General features: G+C 42.7%; 1 protein-coding gene across 12 annotated transcripts in view; it reads left to right on the plus strand.

Moving 5' to 3' along the window:
* Positions 1-19,525, plus strand: part of LOC122791769 (CSC1-like protein 2) — a 993,549-nt gene that overhangs the window by 116,490 nt on the left and 857,534 nt on the right. For 5 of the 12 annotated variants that reach the window (XM_044059770.1, XM_044059778.1, XM_044059749.1 and 2 more), the window contains exon 2: positions 5,608-5,705. The exons of 6 other annotated variants lie outside the window; for them this stretch is intronic. The gene's annotated coding sequence lies outside the window, so the exon portion shown is untranslated. Of the gene's footprint in view, positions 1-5,607; positions 5,731-19,525 lie in introns of all 12 variants that reach the window. One more of the 12 variants, XM_044059783.1, reaches the window with a different exon arrangement.

A 19,525-nucleotide genomic window follows, 5' to 3' on the forward strand; every position in this document is an offset into this window, starting at 1 on the left:
CCATTCTTCCTCTAGCCAGGCTACACACAAGGAAATTTCAATGGTACCGCGGGTCAGTATGGGTGCAATGCTCTCATCCACTGGAGTTTGATTCCCCTTTTCCCCTCCTTGAAAAAGGAATTGGACTAGTGGATTCAGCAGGTTACTTAGAATACAGGCCTACCTTTACAGCCATCCCTTCCTTCTGGACATTGTCCATCAGTGAGGTACACCTCGGGTAGATCTCTTTGCCTCTCCTATAAACAGGCAACTTCCAAAGTTTTGTGTCAAGAGTTCAGTCCTCTGGCATGGAAGGTAGAAGCCCTGTCCTTTTTGTGAAAGGGGATGTTTCTCTATGCGTCCCCCTTCCTGCTTCTCCAGAAAGTCCTGTTGAAGGTCCAATAGGAGCAATACCACCCATTTTTTTGGAATTCACCTTTTAAATATGATAAATTTGGGGTCAACTATCTGGATAACCTATATCTCACATTTCAATGGAAGGTTAAAGTCCAGGATCGACCGTAAGAATACCTTTTTTAATTCATACCTACATTTCAATAGCAGCCACCCAAAAGCACAAAAAGACAGTTGCGAAAGGGCATGCAATATGTGCTGCTCGTATGACATCATACAAGGAGGACGTCAAGGTGGAATTAGAGAAAACTGGAAGGATGTTTTATGAGAGGGAGTATCCTAGGAAGTGGGTAGACGAAATTTTGGAAGATGTGTACTAAAAATGGGGAACACAATATAAGCCCCTACTTGGTATAGGATTAGGTAGGGAACACAAAATTGTGTCAGAGGTTAAAACTAAGTTTGAGAAAGCATGTGCATTAGAGTATAACCCCGATATATATATATATATATATATATATATATATATATATATATATATATATATATATATGAAAACGTATGTGTAGAGCCACAGTTTAACAAAACAGGTGCTACTTTTAAAAAATTATTGGAGACTAAGATAGATTTGGTGGAAAATTCTGGTAATGGTATTAGACCCTATGGGGCTTGCAATCAATGTGTATACATTCATAAATAAAGCAATATTTTACCCTGGAGAATAAATTGGGAAGTAAGGTGGTATTTAGGAAGGGTAACTGCACAACCAGTAAGGTTGTTTATTTGGCCCTATGTGTGGCATGTTGAAGTTTCTATGTGGGGAAAAAACAATCATCCACTTAGAACTAGGATTTATGAACATTTAAACAATATGAAAAATAAAAAAAAAAATAATGTTTTATATAAACATTCTCAGTTGTGCAGGTGTTTCATTAAGTTTTATTTTGGTATATTGGAGAGGGTTAAGCTTGACCCGGGGGGGGGGGGGGTGACTGGAAAAATATACTTAGAAAGAGACAGAGTGGCAATTTAGGTTAGCTGCAATGCTCCCCCCGGGATTAAATGATGCCATCTCCATTATGCCTATGCTTTATGAACGAGCTAACAAACTAGGTAATGTGGGAATCCAAGCATCTGTATAAAAAGATTTTGTGAATAATGTATTGTATAATTCTCTCATGTTTCTCTTTGGTATACAAGCTCATAGCATATTTTAAAATATACATACATATAACCTTTATTTTTAACGTTTATTTTAAACTATATGAATTGCCTCAGTAAGTTATTTTATATATTTAGTGAGGGTTTTAACTATGTGGACTTGCTAGTGAGGTATTCTTTGTTGAAGTTGCGATGTAGTAGTTTCTATTGTTTCTCTTGAAACTGTTTATTCAATGGGTTTAATTGACTGACTTGTGATGGTTTGTGAATAGCCTACTGTGGTGTGAGGTGGAGTATTTAAATAGTGACTATGTGCAGTGTAATTGTATTCTGACGAAGTCTCTGGTTAGAGGGATGAAAACACTCAATATTTTGTCTTTAAAGGCGGGATTTTTACAAGTTCTCGGACCGTGCATTTTATGTTTAATCTTTCATACATCCACAGCTGTCAACCCTGCAACTGATTCTGTGGGTGATAGGGCTTTGATTCCTTTCAAATGCCATTTATCTAAGGATGTGCTTGTATGATCTGCAGTAGACCAGAAAACCCAATCCCAGGAAAATTTTCCATCTGGCATCTTTCTAAGGACCTACAACCACTGTGGGTGGATGTTCCAATGGTTGTCTTACCTGTGTGAATTATTGAAGAGTGGATTGTCATACTCTTCAGTAAAAGACTCCTCCTTTGACCTCAAGGCTGGAAGTTAAACTTTTCCTGAAAGGCATCCTTCATATTAGACCACCAAGGAAATCAGTTCCTCCTCCTTGGGATCTAAATTTTGTTCTAGAAAAGCTTACCCTTTGAATTGGCAAGTTCTTCTCTTCAGCATTGCACCTGGAAACAGTTCTTCTTGTGGCCATCACCTTGGCCAGAAGGCTCTCAGAACTTCAGGCACTGATGGCCTCTTTCCCCCGTTACTATTTTCCACAATGATGGTGTCTCCTTATGCACTAACATCTCCTTTATGCCCAGGGTGGTGAATGAGTCGTCACTCAATCAGTCCATTAATCTGCCCGCCTTTTTCCTATCTCCACAGTTCTCTACTGAGAGGATTTTACACACCTTGGATGTGCATAGACAACTTAGATTCTGTTTGTACAAAATCAAATCTATTCGGAAATCTGATCACCCTAGGGCCCTGGGCAGGCCTGTTTTCAAGCAGAATATTTTCACTTGGATTTCAAAAAACATTTTCTTTTGCTGCGTGTCCCATGGCAAAACTCTTGCTTCCCCAGTAAAGGAACATTCCACTAGAGCTGTGTCATCTTTTGGGACTTTCATCAGAGGGCTAGACACCTGCTGTATTTTAGAAGCAGCTACCTGGCCTTCTGTACACACTTTCTCAAAACACTGCAGGTTGGATGGCATTTCCAGGTTTAGAGCTGGTTTTGTAAGGGCTATTCTGCAGGGGGTTGTAGAGAGTGCTACTGCCCCTCTCCCTAGTTTTTCTGCACAAGCTTAGGTATTCTCCCTCATGTGAGGAATACTGTAACATATGAATAGAAGGACATAGAATAGTTGTATAAAATCTTACCATAACCATAGAGGTCCTCTTCTATATGTTGCAGTATCTCTCCCCCCCCCCCGCCTTCCCCCTGATGCTTTTCTGTAGGCTAGTGGTGTGTTTCCTCCCCTTTTTTCAGGCTGGTGCTATTCTTGGCAGCATTCAGTTCTGAGGTTTGGTATGTGCTGATGTCCACTTTATACCAAACGTCTTTTAATGACAGACGTAGGACTGCTGCTGATTGCGATGTTGCACGAACCCTAGAGTAGCATTAGAATTTTGTATACTGGCTGGACGTTCAAGTCCGCTGGTGGCAGACTCCCACATGTGATGAATACTGCAACATATAGAAGCGAAGGACATCTATGGTTATGGTAAGATTTTTACACAACTATTCTTTATGTTGGGAGGTTAGTTATTTTGACACTGCCTAAAAAAGGCACACTAGGGTGGCTAATGCCTTTCCAGTATTTGAAAGCCTACAGGAGACAGGTGCAGACCATCTCTGGCAATACAGTGTGGCCTGTCGGCCATGTCATCCCAGGCTGACAGATGTTTGATTCCCTTGGACTGACATCAGAAGTTAGGCCAGTTGTTAGTCATGTTTTGTTTGTGTTGTGACATCATTCTTGATGACGGTAGAATGCTGCTAAAGGCTAGGCTCATACTTGTCTGTGACACACAATCTGAGAGCTCAGTCGTGTCACTCTTTTTTTTTTTTTTTTTTTTTTTTATATAGTCCAAGGAGTTGCATCTCAGTTCTTTTCATACCCACATGGCTATGAGGGAGTTTGCAGTTGTGACCTGAATGTTTTGAGTGACTTGACTGATCCTGCTACCTGAGAGGCAGCTAACCGTAACCCTCTTCTTACCCAGCAAGTTGAGGGGAACGTGTGTGTGTCTCACTGTGGAGTCGCTCATGAGCAGTGCACTGTTTTGTTGTGTTATGCCTTATGGACCTGTTTGTTGAGACACTGGTGTGTGTTTTTGTGCGTTGTAGTGGTGGTGGTTTGGTTTGTTGTGTGTATGTGGTTTTTGAAGGCAGCTTTTGTGAGGTCTCTGAGCTTTGGGTAAGTTACTGGTGAGTACCTCTGCATATGTGGCTTTGTGTGTCATGTCCTTATTTAGTAGTATGGGAAGTGATGTGCGTCACAGGGTGTGTGCTGTTTGGTATTCAGTCTGTCCATATGTGAGAGTGTTGCCTTCAATTTCATAATGTAACTACACCTTTCGCATAAAGTATTAGTTCATTTCAGGAGTATGTGGTTGCCAGTATACACGAGACATTTGCTACATTGCCTCAGGATGCCCATTTCCATCAGTCTGGCCAGAGAGATGATGGGGAAACTGCTTGTCCATGAATGCAGGTTCTTACTGTGTTTTATTTGGGAAAAGAGTGGTTAAACTGGATTGTGCTGGTAGCCCAGAGGTTATAGGTGGGAGCTATACTTGGTATATACCAAGGATGATCAAAAAAGCAGTGATGCTTAGCAAGAAACGGAGTTGCTCTTAGAGCAGCAGAAAGCTGTGAAAGGTTTCACTGACAGTTTAAGGAAAAACTAAATTTCAAAGCATTTGCATGTATGCAAGGCTGTGCCAACTGCTACTGCACGGAATGCAGCTTTGAGGCTTAAATATCAGCAGAGATAAACCAGTATACAGCTAACTACCAATTGGGGAAGCACACAATGAGCTTTCCTCTAGCAATCCCTAACTCAGATGAGTTTAAATGTGCACATGTATGCCACAATATTGCAGGAAAAATCCTCTTAAAATAAGGTGGCTGGTTTTAGAACCCAAGCGTAAATAAATGCACAGTCTAGATACAGTGGTCCCAAATCTAGTAGCTACAATGTAACATAGATCTTAAAGAAACAGTACAGCATTAGAAGTGCAGAAATGCAGCCAAAAAAGTTGGCCATTTCACAGTAAATAGATGACTGAACTTAGTGCAAATAAAGCTTAAATAATACTTTATTTTTGTAAATTCAGTAGTGGATGACTTTGAAAATAGCAGAAATCTGTCAGTCACTCTAGCGCAGTTACCAAGGGAAGAGCAGCTTCGTTTAAATGAGTTGAGTGTACATAGTTACAGTCTGCCTATATATATATTAGTGTGAATAAAACTCCTGCCCAATCCTTCATGTTTAATCATTTGAAGTGTCACACTGTAATGATTATGCAGGTATGTCCGTGTGGGTCATCCAACATTTGACATTCTTAGTAACTTTTTCAAGTAACCACTGAGTTGCGTGCTTCTTGGATTAGGATTTATAGTGTGAGGACTTACAAGTAGCAGTACATTCTGTCTGGCCTATTTTGCCTGTGTCAACACTGGGTGTCATTTAAAGTGAGAGAAATGTGACTTTTATTGATTAATGTACATATGATTTTTAAGTCTAATGCCATGCCACATCAATGCATGTGTGTGTGTGTGTGTGTGTGTGTGTGTGTGTGTGTGTGTGTGTGTGTGTGTGTGTGTGTGTGTGTGTGTGTGTGTGCGTGTGTAAATAAGAAAACATTTTTGATTGTTTGTATTCTGGTATTGTCACTTTTGGTATAAGTCTATATTTTTTTGGTTCTGATATTCTATTCTTTCTTGATACAGACGTATACTGATTTTCTATACTGCATTCTTCTCCTTTGGCTGAAGTCCTATACCCATCCATACAACCTTGAGTGAGGTCAGCAGGAGCCACCCTGCAGGTATGACAGCTATGACACCTAGGAGGTAAACTCTGCATCCCCCTCCCCCACAGATTCACAAATGAAGAAGCTGAATAAATATTTCTTGTAGTAAAGGTTGTGATATTTTGCTGCTAAACTGGATAAAAACAATGCAATAAAAATGATTTTTTAAATTTAAGATATAACTGCTGAAATCCACAATGCTTTGGCATCATTTTCTATCAACATTACAAGATCATTCCTAAGCTAATATTCAGACAATAGGAAAGACAGGCAAGATTGCGGAATAAATGTCCATTGAGGCAGTGAAAGAACATAAGCCTGAGAAATTCCTAGATTGTGGGTGTTGCATGGATGTGTATGTAGTACTCCTGGTGATGACTGAACACCACCTCAAAAAAAGGTGGTGTCACTGTATTTGAAACCAAACCATGAAAGAAAGCTTTTTAATGCTGCTGAGTTCAGGCTCCTAGACGCATGTGATCCAGGAGGTTGTACCAAAGAGTCACCTTCCCCACTGTGGAACAACTGGTGTTTAAGGAGGTATACAGGTAGTTGACGGGATGGTCAAGCCAGAAAGCAAAATGCATACATAGTGCCTCTTTATTCATTCAGTTTTGTAAATGTCTTCTAGATTAATACTGGAAACTGTTCTAAAAGAGGATGTGGAAGTTTGGGAACATCTGAGTGTTCTTTGTCAGTAAAACTTTTTGAACCACCATAGTTAAACTATGTTCTTTCAAGTTAGATAAAGCCTTGGAAGTGTTATTAGTTACAGGTTGCCTATTTCCCTGTTGCATCTTGTACAGGCAGTGGAGGTATGCCTTACTAAAGTGGAAAAAGAAAACCCAACAGACTTTAGTATCTTGCACTAGGAGCTCTTATACACTTAAGAGCTGCCTACTGTACAGAACACCTTATAGTAGAAATACAAGGATAAACTCTGTGGAAAAGCATAAAGGTCAGAGCCAATAAGTACCTTTTCCTTCTCCAAATGATTTAACTAAGAAAATGTGCACATGATCTAAGAATCTATCATTACTACAACAGTTTCAGAAGCAACCGTGTGAATTATTGATTGAAAAAGTTAATATGTTGAGAATGACAGTTATTTTCAGATAAATTATTTCAGTGTGAGTAAACCTTCAGTATTAGAATGAAAAACTGAGTCCATTTGATTTAGAAGCATGTTTTTTGGCATTGTCTTAGATTCCTAGATTGTTACTGGGCTAATGACATGTGGACTTTCCTAACCAAATTTTTCCAAAAGAATAATGTCCTTTATCCAAATAAGACATTGAAGGCCAGGCATTTTTAAGCTGCCTCTGTCCACAGGGGACATGGGTGCCAGGCCCAGTGTAAATTTTGGATTCCCCATCCATTGGTCTAGATTGCACTTAAGCCAGGTAATAGACTAACTTTGCTTCATATGAATGACAAGCCTGTTTGCATAGGAGGAGCAGTCTCTGGGACACGTCTGTCTCACCAGCGTGTTCTGTTTGTCTTGGGCAGAATTTCAGGTACCTAGACCTTGTGTTTCCTATATTGTTTGACATACAAACATGCAGGAGATTCATAAGTGTGGGGTTTGCAGATGCCTTGTAAGCCAGGCATAGGTCACCCCTCAGCAATCTGTAGGAGGCTGAGTAGAGGGAAAGGGCTTTAAGACGCTCTGCGTAAAGAAGATTTATTAGGCCTTGTATTCTTTTTATAAGGAACCTCTGAGGTTGCTCTAGTTGCTGCATATACCTAGTCAGGTACATACTGAAAGGAATATTGTACTCTGATTGGTCTGATAAGGCAAAGTACAGTTGATAATGACTTCTTTGGGCCTAGATGCCATGCTCTTGCTTATAAGTTGTGCATCATAAAATATTTCCTCACCACTGTGACCACAGAGTGGTCGAAGGTAAGGCTACAGTCTATATGCGTACTCAGATCCCTGATCACTGGGGCAACTCAGGGGGGTATTATCAACATAGTAATTAGCTGGGATGGTTGACTTCCCAAAGAGTACAATTATGCATTTCTTAATATTAAGTTTAAGACCATAGTTTGGCACTATTTGTTAGAGGTAGGCCTTCTTGAAGAATGCTAGTTTCTGCATGGTAGTCTATGATAATCCCTAGCTTGCAATCATATGCAAACTTAAGTCAGCCATAAAACTTCAACATTTGCTTCCATTTCAGAGAAATAGATGCCAAAAAGGAGCAGACCTGGTACTGAGCCTTGGGGGACACTGCTAGTGACTGGACTTTTGGTGGAGGTGGCCTCACCTGTTTGACCTCTTGAGTCCTATCAGTGATTCAGTTGTCTATCCAGATGGTGATAAAAGGTTTATACCTAAATTAGTAAGCTTGTCTGTAATGCCCGAGTGGGGTATTCTATCAAAGGCCTTAGCCAGGTTGAGATAAGCTATGTGCACAGTCTTGCCTTCATCCATTGCTTTGGTGACCCTCTCAAAAAAGTCCACCAGATTTAATAGATGTGACCTTCCTTTAACAAAGCTGAACTTTGATGGGTCCAGCAATGATAGGTTACCCATCTCATTTATCGTGTCCATGATGATTATTTTCATGGCCTTACATATGAGAATAGTCAGACGTGTGGGCCTGTAGTTACTCAAATCAGTGGTTGAACCTCCTTTTTGCAGTCGAATGACTGTAGCCATCTTCCATTCCTTGGGTATGAAACCTGACTGTAAGCTCTAGTTGAAAAGTGATTAAAGTGGACTAGAGAGCTCATGTTTCATGCTGTTTGTTAAGCATCCTGAGAGGTTATTGGGCCCATCAGTGCAGTGTTTTGGGCCTTTGAAACTGCATTAATGACCTGTTCTCTAGTAATGGTTTGAGGGGATAGTGGTATGTATTTCCTTTGGACTTTTGGAGGTGGAGTGCGGTGAGAAATTTGAGGTCAACCTGCCAGCCAAAAGGTTGGCAGTGTCCTCTGGTTCAGTGTGAGTGATGCCATTTACAGTTAGTTTCTCGCTTTTTAATTTCTCCAAATCTTTTGGGTTTCTAATACCATGTCGGGAATGGACCCCATTCCTAAGGCAAAGTATGATTAAAGTTCATGAAATTAGTATTGTTTCAGTCTTTGTCAGCCAGAAGTGCTCTTTGCAGTACCTGCAATGTGCCCAGTAGTGACTTCTCCTACATTTCATACAGAGTTACATGTATTGGTAACGTATCTAAATAAGATTGTAAATTATTTTTTATAAGACCCATTGCTGCTGCTATTATTGGAACTGTCTGGGTATCTTTCTTGCACATTGGTCTCATTTCTGCCTCCAAATCCTGATATTTCATGACTTTGTCTCTCTGTACACAAGACACTTTGAAACTGCTACACCCAGTGACTAATGATCAATGCTACTTTTGTCTTCTTTTCATGGACCATATCATCTGGTTTTCTTACATCTGTCTTTTGAACTGTTGGTAATGGGTGATCCCATGTGATGTAGACTTAATAATTTTCTGTGATGCTTTGTAGCTCATGTTTCCAAAGTTTTTCAGCTGCTATAGCGTTAAAATGTCTACACAATCCCCAGTGCAACAGTCTTGCCACATTTTTATGCCTTTCAGTATACAGTCCCTCTGACATTAGCATGTCATAGCCAGCAACAAGGTGTGCAACTGTTTCCAGTTCTCTTGTACAAAACCTACATTTGTCTGTTTCTCCTACATGTTCAATGGACTTTGTAAACCAACGTGTTCACAGTCCACTATCTTGGGCCGCCAATATTAACCTTTCTTCTTTTGGTTTGACTTTGCCTCTCCTTAACCATGCCTGCATTCAGTCCTGATCAACATGAGGTTGTTTCAGGAGTTTTCTATTCTTGCAACTGTATTTATGCATTTTCCACAATTCTTGCCTTCTCTTCTGATCCTTCACCTTCTATTCTTTTTTTTGTTTTTTGGCACATTCAGTTACTCCCTGATTTTTATCTACTTCTGGTTTAATTTCCTTTCCCACTTGACACCAATATGCTTCTGCTAGACTGAGAAGGGAAGTCACCTTAGATTTATTCTCCCCATGTTTCAAAACTTTCACTATGTTCGGGTCTTGTGAGGTCAGCAGATATGTATACAGTCCCACGATTGTAGATCTATACATGTAATCATTTTCAAGGAGACCCATACCTCCTTTGGAATGCGGAATATATAATCTTGGTATGCATTGATTTGTATTAATCATTTGAGCATGAAGCATCCTTCTTGTTTTCCTGTCACCTTTTGGGGCCAGTCAATCACTCCAAAACTGTAAGTTAGGACAGGAAGAGCAAATTGGTTTATAGCTTGAACTTTGTTCCTAGACGCCAATGCTGTTTTTAGGATTAAGTCATTTAAAATATTCCTGACTGAGTTTTATTCACATTTGTTCATGTTTTATTGTTGATCCTTCAGTTCCCAAATATTTATACATGCCCTGTTGCTAAAGTGTTTATATCACATTGTTGTCCGAAACTGATGTTTTTTTGGTGCTGCAGCTTTCCTGCTTTAAATGTTGCTTTTGCACATTTATCAAGACCAAATGACATTTTTTTATCATCTGAAAAAGTTTTTACTGCATGCAGTTGTGCTTTCAATTCCTCATCTGATGAGATGTACAGTTTTAAATCGGTGACAAAGAGAAGATCAGTCTTTACGCTTTGTTGCTTTGTGGGAGCCAAATTATAGCTATGACCTTATCTGTTAAGCACACAGCTTAATGGGTTAAGGGCAAGCAAAGGAGCAATGGAGACAGTCACCATGGAATACTCCCCTTTGGATTTTTATTCCTGGAGTAATAATTTGTCTTTTATCATGGCTTAACTGCAAAGTGGTTCATGGTCACTGTGATGTTGTTTCAGTGTAGGGTGTATCTTGTATATTTTTAAGCACTCTCTTTTTATCCATGAATGTGGGATACTGTCAAATCCTTTTTTGTAGTCTGTCCATGCCATACTTGGATTCTTCCCCTTTTTACAGTTCTCCCATGAAAGTAATGATCCTTTGTTCCATATGACTTTCTTTGATTACTTTTTTGTTCTATTTCCATAGTTGAGTTTTCTTCTAAATGACTATATACTCTGTTGGCTTAAATTCCACTGTATGGTTTATACGTTGTCTCCAGGCAAGTTATTGGCCTATAGTTTTTAGGGTAGCTTGCAGGTTCACTCTTAAGTAGGAGCATTGTTTTTCCTATTAGCCAGGCTGATGTCTGTTTAGGGTGCGCATGTAAATAGTTCTAACTTATGGCTAAATATTCATGCAACGATGTTAATACTTCTAGCCAGAAGTTCGGTACTGCATCTGGTCCTGGGGTTTTCCAGTCAGAGGTTTTTTCTTAACTTTGTTTTGATCTCTGTGGCATTACTTCATGCCAGTTCACACCCTGTACAATCTTCTTATTCTTTAGTTTACTACTTCTGTTCATTTAGCATCTTTGTTTCACCGGATCTTCATAAATCCATCAATCCATTCTCCAAAATATATCTGTTTCTTCTTTTTTTTTGGTAGTCTTTCAATTCCTTTTACCTTATTTCCCAGTTCTATAAAACTTTTTTCGGTCATCAATAAATTGCTTATTTTGTGCATTTTCTTTGTATTTATCTGGGTATCTTCTAGGTTTTTCTGCCTGTGCTGATGTTTTTACTTTATTGCGATGGTGCATAAATCTTGATCCATTATAATACTGCACATTGCTTTTATCATGTCTGTCTGAGTAATTTTGTTCATAGATTAGTACTAGGCTAACTACCCTTTTGGGCCATTTGAAGCCTAGCAGGTTACCCCATGTGAGAATCAAACCCTGCACCTTGTGTCTTTAAGGTAAGCACCTTAACCATTATGTCATCCTCCCACCCCTCTTGATCTGTTCCCTCGTCTAACAGTGACACTTCTTGTCTTAATTGCTTTATAGTTTTTTTTTTTCTCTATTCGATACTTCCATGGTGGCATTCTATTTCTCCCCATCCTTTCCCGTACTACCTTGTGTTTTTACTTTATCTGTTATTAATTTGGCTGCACAGTAATATATCCTATTTACTTCTGTTATATCGCATGACTTGACAGTCCTAATTACTGTGTTCATTTGTTTTATCAAACTTCCAACTTTTGGGGTTTTATTGTCCTTCTGCAGTCTATTTCTTTCATTGAACTTAATATGTCTATCCATCTCTATTAAATCAAGCAACTTTTCTCTTAGAATATTTTCTTCTAAACTGAGGGCACATTCTTTGTTCGCCATTTTCTGCGAGCATTCTGTAGAAAGTTCCAGAGCATCTTCCTGTGCTATGTTCTCTTCAGTTTCACCCTGTCATCTGTTCTTTTTATATGAGAACTCATTGGCCTATCACTCCTTGACATTGACTGTTTCAGAGTTGCCACCATTTCCTGCTCCTTCCATTGCTGTATAGCTCCAACTGAAGAGAGACTCCAGAGTATCTTCATATATCACTGACCCTAACTGATTAGGTGCTTCCTGCTCCACTGGTTTCTCCTTATTCTGGGTGTCCATTGCACTATCCTGTTGTGTTATCAGAGTTAAATTTTGTACACTAAATCCTTCACTTTGCAGATAATCCATAACCTCAGATCTGAAGTAGTTGACTTCATCCATTCTGCACATATGGGTATACGGATCCGATTCGGATCCGAGCCGGCAAAACTTTTCAAGCATCAGCTCCAAGCTCCTCCCTTACCTATATTACATCACTTCCTCCTATCTAGCCCCAGATCTTGTTTGCCGCTTTAAGAGTCAGCATTGTGGTCTCTGAGCTCTAAGCAAGGTGGTAAGGTTTTTTGGTCTTTTTGTGATAGTCGAGTGTGAATACCTTTCCCTTTTTCCTCCCTTCACGTTTTATTGTCGTGTCAGTTGTAAAAAAAAAAAACGTTAAGTGTTTTTGTTTGTGATGCTGGTTTCTCACCTAGGCCCAATCCCTGTTTAAGTGTGTGTGAGTGGGCTGTTAGGGCTTTTACTATCTCTATTATGGCTGAACAGCCTAAGGTTCTTTTTAAGAAGTGCACAGAGTGTGGTCACAAGCTTTCACCAGCCGATGGCCACACTCTGTGTGTTCTAGGTTTAGGGGTCGCCCATCTGTCTGCATCCTGCGACATTTGTTCAGGCTTTAACCCTAGGGCTTTGAAGGATCGCCGGACTAAGCTTGTGGCTAAGGGTCTGCTACCAGCTTCTGCCCTAGAGTCTGCCTCTGTTTCCTCTCCAGCCAGTGACACTGTGCAGGCAGGGACTCAACCTCCCACCAGGCCTGCTTCATTGGAGTCATCCCAGAGAGGTAGGGACAGAAGGGATAAGGAGAAGCGCCACAGGGAGAGGGACAGGCCCAGAAAAAGATCTCCGGACAGGGAATCTTTCTCCAGCCCCTCTTCAAAGGCACCCAGGTCTTGTTCTCCTCGGCTCCGCTCTCCCCATTTCTCACTGGAGCCGACGGCGCCATCTGAGCCAAGGCACTCCCCTCAGATCCGGCACAGACACAAGTCGGTCACTTCCTCCAGGTCGACTCGGAGTGTCTCTGACCTGGATATGGATAGGCTGATGAGGAGGTTCATCCAGAACCAGATTCAGATGGGGGTCTTACCAGGGCCCTCTCCTGTTGGAGAGGGTCCTCCTTCAACTATGTTTCCACCCTATTGCTCCTTCCCTGACCCGACGCTTCGGGGTTCTCTGGTCCGAGGCCTTTCGGAGCTGTTGGGTTGGTGCTGATGGTTCTCGCTTTCTCGATGCCGGCCGTCACCTTGTTCCTCTGATCTAGGAGACTCTCGGAGCCGTGGTCGGGGAGTCGGACCCGAGGGTCGAGATCTCGCTGTTTCGGATCCCATCCTCTGTGCCCGGACTACCCCTCCGTTGGCTCCAATCCCTGCTTCGGTGCCAGGGAGAGCCTCTTCCTTACATTCTACGGAGGTGTGCTCTCCATCTGCATTCGGGGCAGTGGAAAGGGTTCTCTCCCAGGGGTTGAGACCACAGCTCACCTGCTCTGATCCTACCCAGACCCCTTTGATTTTGGATTCTGCTCCCATTACCCTGTCTCAGGGACAGCTCGTGCCAAAGCAACCTCAGGTTGTTCTCCTCAGGGAAACCCCCGGAGGCTTATGAATCCTCTCCAGAGAGCCACACTGGAGAAGAACCTCGTAAGCGCAAGTGTAAGAGGAGGCACTTGCACCCTCCCCCCCATTACCACTGATACGGACTTGGATGAAGGTGAGGGTTCCCCCGATCACCTACCGAGGACGTCTCATTCGGAGACATTATGGAGATCCTTCGCCAAAGGGGAGGTTGGTCACCCCCCAAACCCTTTGCGGATGAGTCCGTATTCCTGGAGGCCTTTGGCGCGGGCCCATCTACTTCCAGGGTCTCCCCTCCAGCAGACCCTTTGGTGGACCTCATCATCACTAGGGCATGGAAAGATCCTGACACCGTAGAGCCTGTACCCAAAAGGTCAGACAAAATTCTTTTCCCGCCGTCAGACCGACAGGCATGGTCCAAAGGAGCCCCGGTAGATGCTTTGGTGGTTGCAGCTGCCACAAAGAAGGAACTGGCACAGGAGAGTTCCTCGGTTCATCCACCAGACAAACAGTCCAGGTCGATGGATTGTTTCCGGAAGCGCATGTACTTGTCAGCGACCTTTTCTATTCGTGCGCTGAATTACTTGGCACATCTTATCCGACTGCAGCGACACCTTATATCGGAACTAACTGAGTCACCCCCCGGAGTCTCTGTCGCGAAAGGGCAAGCAGTCTTTCACTGCGAAGATGACTACACTGAAATCAGTGACAAATACCTCTGTCTCTCCTCTCTCATACTACGGAGGGAGCCGCTAGAGCTGCTGGTACAGGCGTTGCCTTGAGGCGTCACGCCTGGATCAGGCTGTGTCAATTTGTGGACCCCTTTAAGGTGTCTTTCATCAACGCCCCTTTCGATGGATCATCCCTCTTTGGGAAGACTGTATGTGACACACTAACCCAGAGTGAGAAGGATGGAAAGACTTTGTCAGCCATCGGAATCCGCTTCTCTAACCCCCCGAGGTCCTATTCCAGGAACCAAAAGGGGCAAAAGAAGATGTGGTTCCGGAAATCACAGTCCTTTCGTGACGCTCAGGAATATTCATCCCCCCAGAGGCAGAGGGGGACAAGACCGACTGGTCCCAGAAACATCGGGTGTAGGGAACCTTTTTCCGACAGACCTGCACAGCAACCCTGAGGGGTTACCCGGCTGCTCCACTCTGGAGTCAGTCGGGGGAAGATTTTTCCTTGCATCCAGTGGCATGGGAGTCCATTACTGCAGACCGCTGAGTGTTAAACATATCCAGGGGATATTCTATCCCCTTCATTTCATGTCCCATAACTCCAGCACGCCTTCCAGATGTTCCACTCGCTCACAGGGAGGCAGCAGCATTAGAGGTTTCGAAGCTGCTACAAAAACGAGCCATCGAGCCGGTCCTCCCAGATCAATCCGGATCAGGCATCTACTCCAGGTTCTTTTTAGTGCCAAAGAAGACTGGGGACCTCAGGCCCATTCTGGACCTGTCTATCCTCAACCTGTCGGTAAAGAAACAAAAATTCCGGGTGGTCACTCTACAGTCCATTCTACCGTTTCTGAGAGAATGCGACTGGATGTGCTTGTTAGACTTCCAGGACGCTTACTATCACATCAAGGTCCACAGGAGCTCCAGGAGGTTTCTACACTTCCAGCTAGGGGCCAGTCACTTTCAATTCAGGGCCCTACCCTTTGGTCTCACCACAGCCCCCAGTGTGTTCACCAAGGTTATGGTGGTCGTAGTGGCTCACCTGAGACTTAAGGGCATTCAGGTATTCCCCTACCTAGATGACTGGCTCTTCACTGCATCCACCAAACGTCTCTTGTCAGGCCCTGCACTACTTCCTCGGTCTGGCTCAGAAGTTAGGCATTACGATCAACATCAACAAGTCCCACCTGGTCCTGGTTCAGATCATAGACTTCATCGGGGCGTGGGTGGATTTGATTCGGTCAAAGATTTTTCTCACCCCGGAAAGGATAGAAAATCTCAGACTCCATGCATCGGCTATCTTGGATCACTCGGTAGTCGCAGCAGCCGATGTTCTCAGGGCCCTGGGTTTGATGGCAGCCGCAATCTCTATCCTCTCTCTTGCACATCTTCATATGAGAGTCCTTCAGTGGAATCTAGCAGTTCAATGGTCCTGGCTAGACCTTGCGATGAATTTCCACATCTGCATCAATCGGACATGCAGAACGTCACTCCAGTGGTGGCTTTAGTCAGCAGACATTTTAGCGGGGCGCAGCTTTCTAGCCCCTCCAGCTCAAGCCATGGTGACCATGGATGCTTCCCAGCTCGGGTGGGGGGGCACTTCCTGGGAAGAATGGTCCAGGGCACGTGGTCCCCTCCAGAGACCAAGCTACACATCAGTGTCCTGTAGAAGAGGGCAGTGCTTTTAGCGTTGAGAGCCTTCCACCCTGTCCTACCTCCAGGGATGGTAGCCATTCAATCAGACATGTCTGTAGTCTGGTATATAAACAAACAGGGAGGGACCCGATCCTACCCCCTTTGTCGCAAGGCCATGAGGGTTTGGGAGTGGGCCATATCCACCAGCCAGTTTCTCATAGCAACGCACATCCCAGGACGCTCCAACATTCTAGCGGACAGTCTCAGCAGGGCAATCCTTCTGCCTTAAGAGTGGTCTCTGAAACGATCAGTGGTGGAGAAGATCTTTCGTGTTTGGGGTCAACCTTGCTGCGATCTCTTCGCATCTCCTTCCAACGCGAAGTGCAGTAACTTCTTTGCTCTGATCCCCCCTCCGGGGAATGTCCCCAGGGACGCTCTGGTCCATGCTTGGCCTCCCTGGCTACTGTATGCTTATCCCCCGTTACCTCTTATTCTGAAGTTCCTTCAGAGAGCTTGCCGGCTGCAGTGCAAAGTCCATTCTCATAGCTCCCTTCTGGCTGCGTCAAATGTGGTTTCCCTTTCTATGGTCTCACCTGTTGGCTACTCCATGGTCTCTAGATCCATGCCCGGATCTGATTTCTCACCCATCGAGCTTGCCCCTGCCCAACCTGGACAGTCTCAAGCTGACGGCATGGCTGCTCCAGTTCCCATGATCATCAGGACTCCCGGACTTTCGTCCCCTGTTAAGAATATTCTGGTAGCTTCTCTTAAAGCCTCCACTAGAAAACTCTACAATAGCAAGTGGAGACGTTTTTGCGTTTGGGCCTCTCAGTGCAATCTGAATCCGTTTACAGCCCCCGTTCCAGTCATACTGGATTTTCTGGCTTATCTTTTTCGATCAGGTGCAAGTGCTTCTACCATTAAGGTTCAGCTGGCTGCCATCTCTGATTTTCATGTGGGTGAAAATAAGGTTGCTCTGGCTTCTGCCAAATTGTGTAAAGCTTTCCTGAAGGGCACTTTTTTATTGCGACCACCAGTTAAAGAAACAGTGCCCCCCCTGGAATCTGACTTTAGTCCTTCAGGCCTTGACCTCTCCCCCCTTGGAGCCAGCTGGTTCAGTTCTGATGAAGTTTTTGTCATGGAAGACAGCCTTCTTGGTCGCCATCATGTCAGCCAAGAGAGTTTCAGAGTTGCAGGCCTTATCATCCTTGCCCCCCTATTTGGTTTTTCACAAGGATAGGGTTTCGCTACGTACGAACCCTTTCTTTCCTCCCAAGGTGTCTTCAGCAGCCAATATTAATCAGTCTATAAATTTGCCAGTCTTCTTCCAAAATTTCCAAAATAGAGGTGAACATAAGCTTCATTTATTGGATGTCCATAGACAGCTTTGTTTTTACCTCCGGAGGTCAGATCAATTGTTTGTCTCTTTTTCGATACCATTTTTGGGCAAAGCAGTTTCGAAAGTGTCCTTAGCAAGGTGGATCACTCTTTGTATTGCACAGGTTTAGAAGGACAAAGGTTTATCTCCTCCTGGTGTATTGAAGGCTCATTCCACTAGAGCAATGGCTGCTTCTGCAGCTTTCTGGTCAATAGTTCCGTTAGATGATATCTGTGCGGCAGCGACTTGGGCCAATTCGCACACATTCATCTCTCATTATAAATTGAATCTTATTTCTAGAGGGAGAGCATCCTTTGGCTCTGCGGTGCTCAGAAATATCCTTCCATAAGGGCCTCCCAGGAATACTAGTAGCTGGGCACTCTAGCTGGGGACTCTGTCCCATATGTGCAGAATGAATGAAGTCAACTACTTCAGATAAAGAAGTTATGTTCTTACCATAACGTTCCATCTGAGTAGTAGACTTGATTCTTCTGCACCTTCCCTCCCTCCATCCCCCTCACTCTTCAGGTTTTTCCTGTTTAGGATTGTGGTTATGTTGCCACTTAGTGTCAGCAAACTTGATCTGGGGCTAGATAGGAGGAAGTGATGTAATATAGGTAAGGGAGGAGCTTGGAGCTCGGAGCTGATGCTTGAAAAGTTTTGCCGGCTCTGATCCGTATACCCATATGTGCAGAAGAATGAAGTCTACTACTCGGATGGAATGTTATGGTAAGAACATAACTTCTTTTTTCTATTTCTTTAACTTCATTAGTAATCCTCCTTTTCTACTTTTTCTCTTTTTCTTATTTTTTGAATTGTAACATTTTTCATATTCCGATGTCTTTGCCTGTATTTTTCTTTGAATATCTTTGGTGCTGCTCTTTTCGCATTTATTAGTTTTGCTTTCTCCTTTGTATAAATATTGCACCTTATTAAATCTTTCTTTCCCATGTCCATATTTTTTCTTCAGATGTTTCCTGCTCCTCTTGTTTCTCTCTACTTTTGGGACAAGTTGTTCCATCGTGCTGTAATATGACCTGTGTTAGACTTTCTACACTGAATTCTTCACTCCACAAATATTCGATAACTTCAGCTTCTATTTTTTTTTTACTTCTACTTGACTAATCTTCTGTTTTGCATTCTCTCTTTGTGATCTTATTTTCTTATTGTGAAATTTTCTGTGTCTGGATGCCTTTACCTGTTAAACATCTTTGGGGCTACCTTTTTTGTGTTTATTAATTTGGCTTTCTCCTTTGCATAAATATCGCACCATATCCGATCTCTTTCTATCCCATGTCCATATTTCTTTTTTATACCCTTCAGACGTCTCTAAATTTTGTTCTTCAAATTTTCACACTTCCTCAGATGCTTCTTTTGGCAAACAGCTCAAGGTGTCTTGGTCTATATAGTGTTTTTCATGGATGTGTTATGTTAATGAACACAACTTTTTGTGAAGCTTCTGACAGTTTTGCTTGTGGAAGTATTTTTCTTTCCTCTAATTTCTCTCAATCTTTTTGTATATCTTTTGTCTGGAAATTCTGGGCTTCTTACATAATGGTAACAATACATAACTTTTTTGTCATCCTCAATAGTCTACTGTGTCATCTATATGACTCTTATTTGGGCTATCAGTTTTTGTGAGTTTTGTGGACTGCTACTTCTACAACAGGGTCCCATCCTCGCCCTGGCCTAGCCCCATTGTAGTAGTATTTCTGTGTTTTAAGGATTCAGCACTGTCATTTTTTTCCAGTCTTGATACCAGTGCACCTACCAGGATTGGGCACTTTTTATCCTGGGACTTGTGCACCCAGCTACCTTTTTTATTAGCCTACTTCTGTCCATGATTATGCTATATAAAATGCAGTCTATATATCCGTGTTGTCTTGGAGAATTTTTGTGAAAAACAGGGTCCACCTTGTGAAGGTACTCACCAAGACTTGACTATTTCAGTTCCAGTAATACTCCTTTCCTTTGCTGATTTTATCATCTCTCCATTCGGACCTCAATAATTTCTGTGCATTGTTGTGCATTTCCCCTGAGGTTACAGAATAGCTGTAGAAAGCTTTGTGGTTGTCCTTTGCC

The sequence above is a fragment of the Protopterus annectens genome, chromosome 1.part2 (genome assembly GCF_019279795.1).
Source record: "Protopterus annectens isolate FY-2018-M chromosome 1.part2, PAN1.0, whole genome shotgun sequence".
In the NCBI taxonomy this organism is placed as follows: Eukaryota; Metazoa; Chordata; order Ceratodontiformes; family Protopteridae; genus Protopterus; species Protopterus annectens.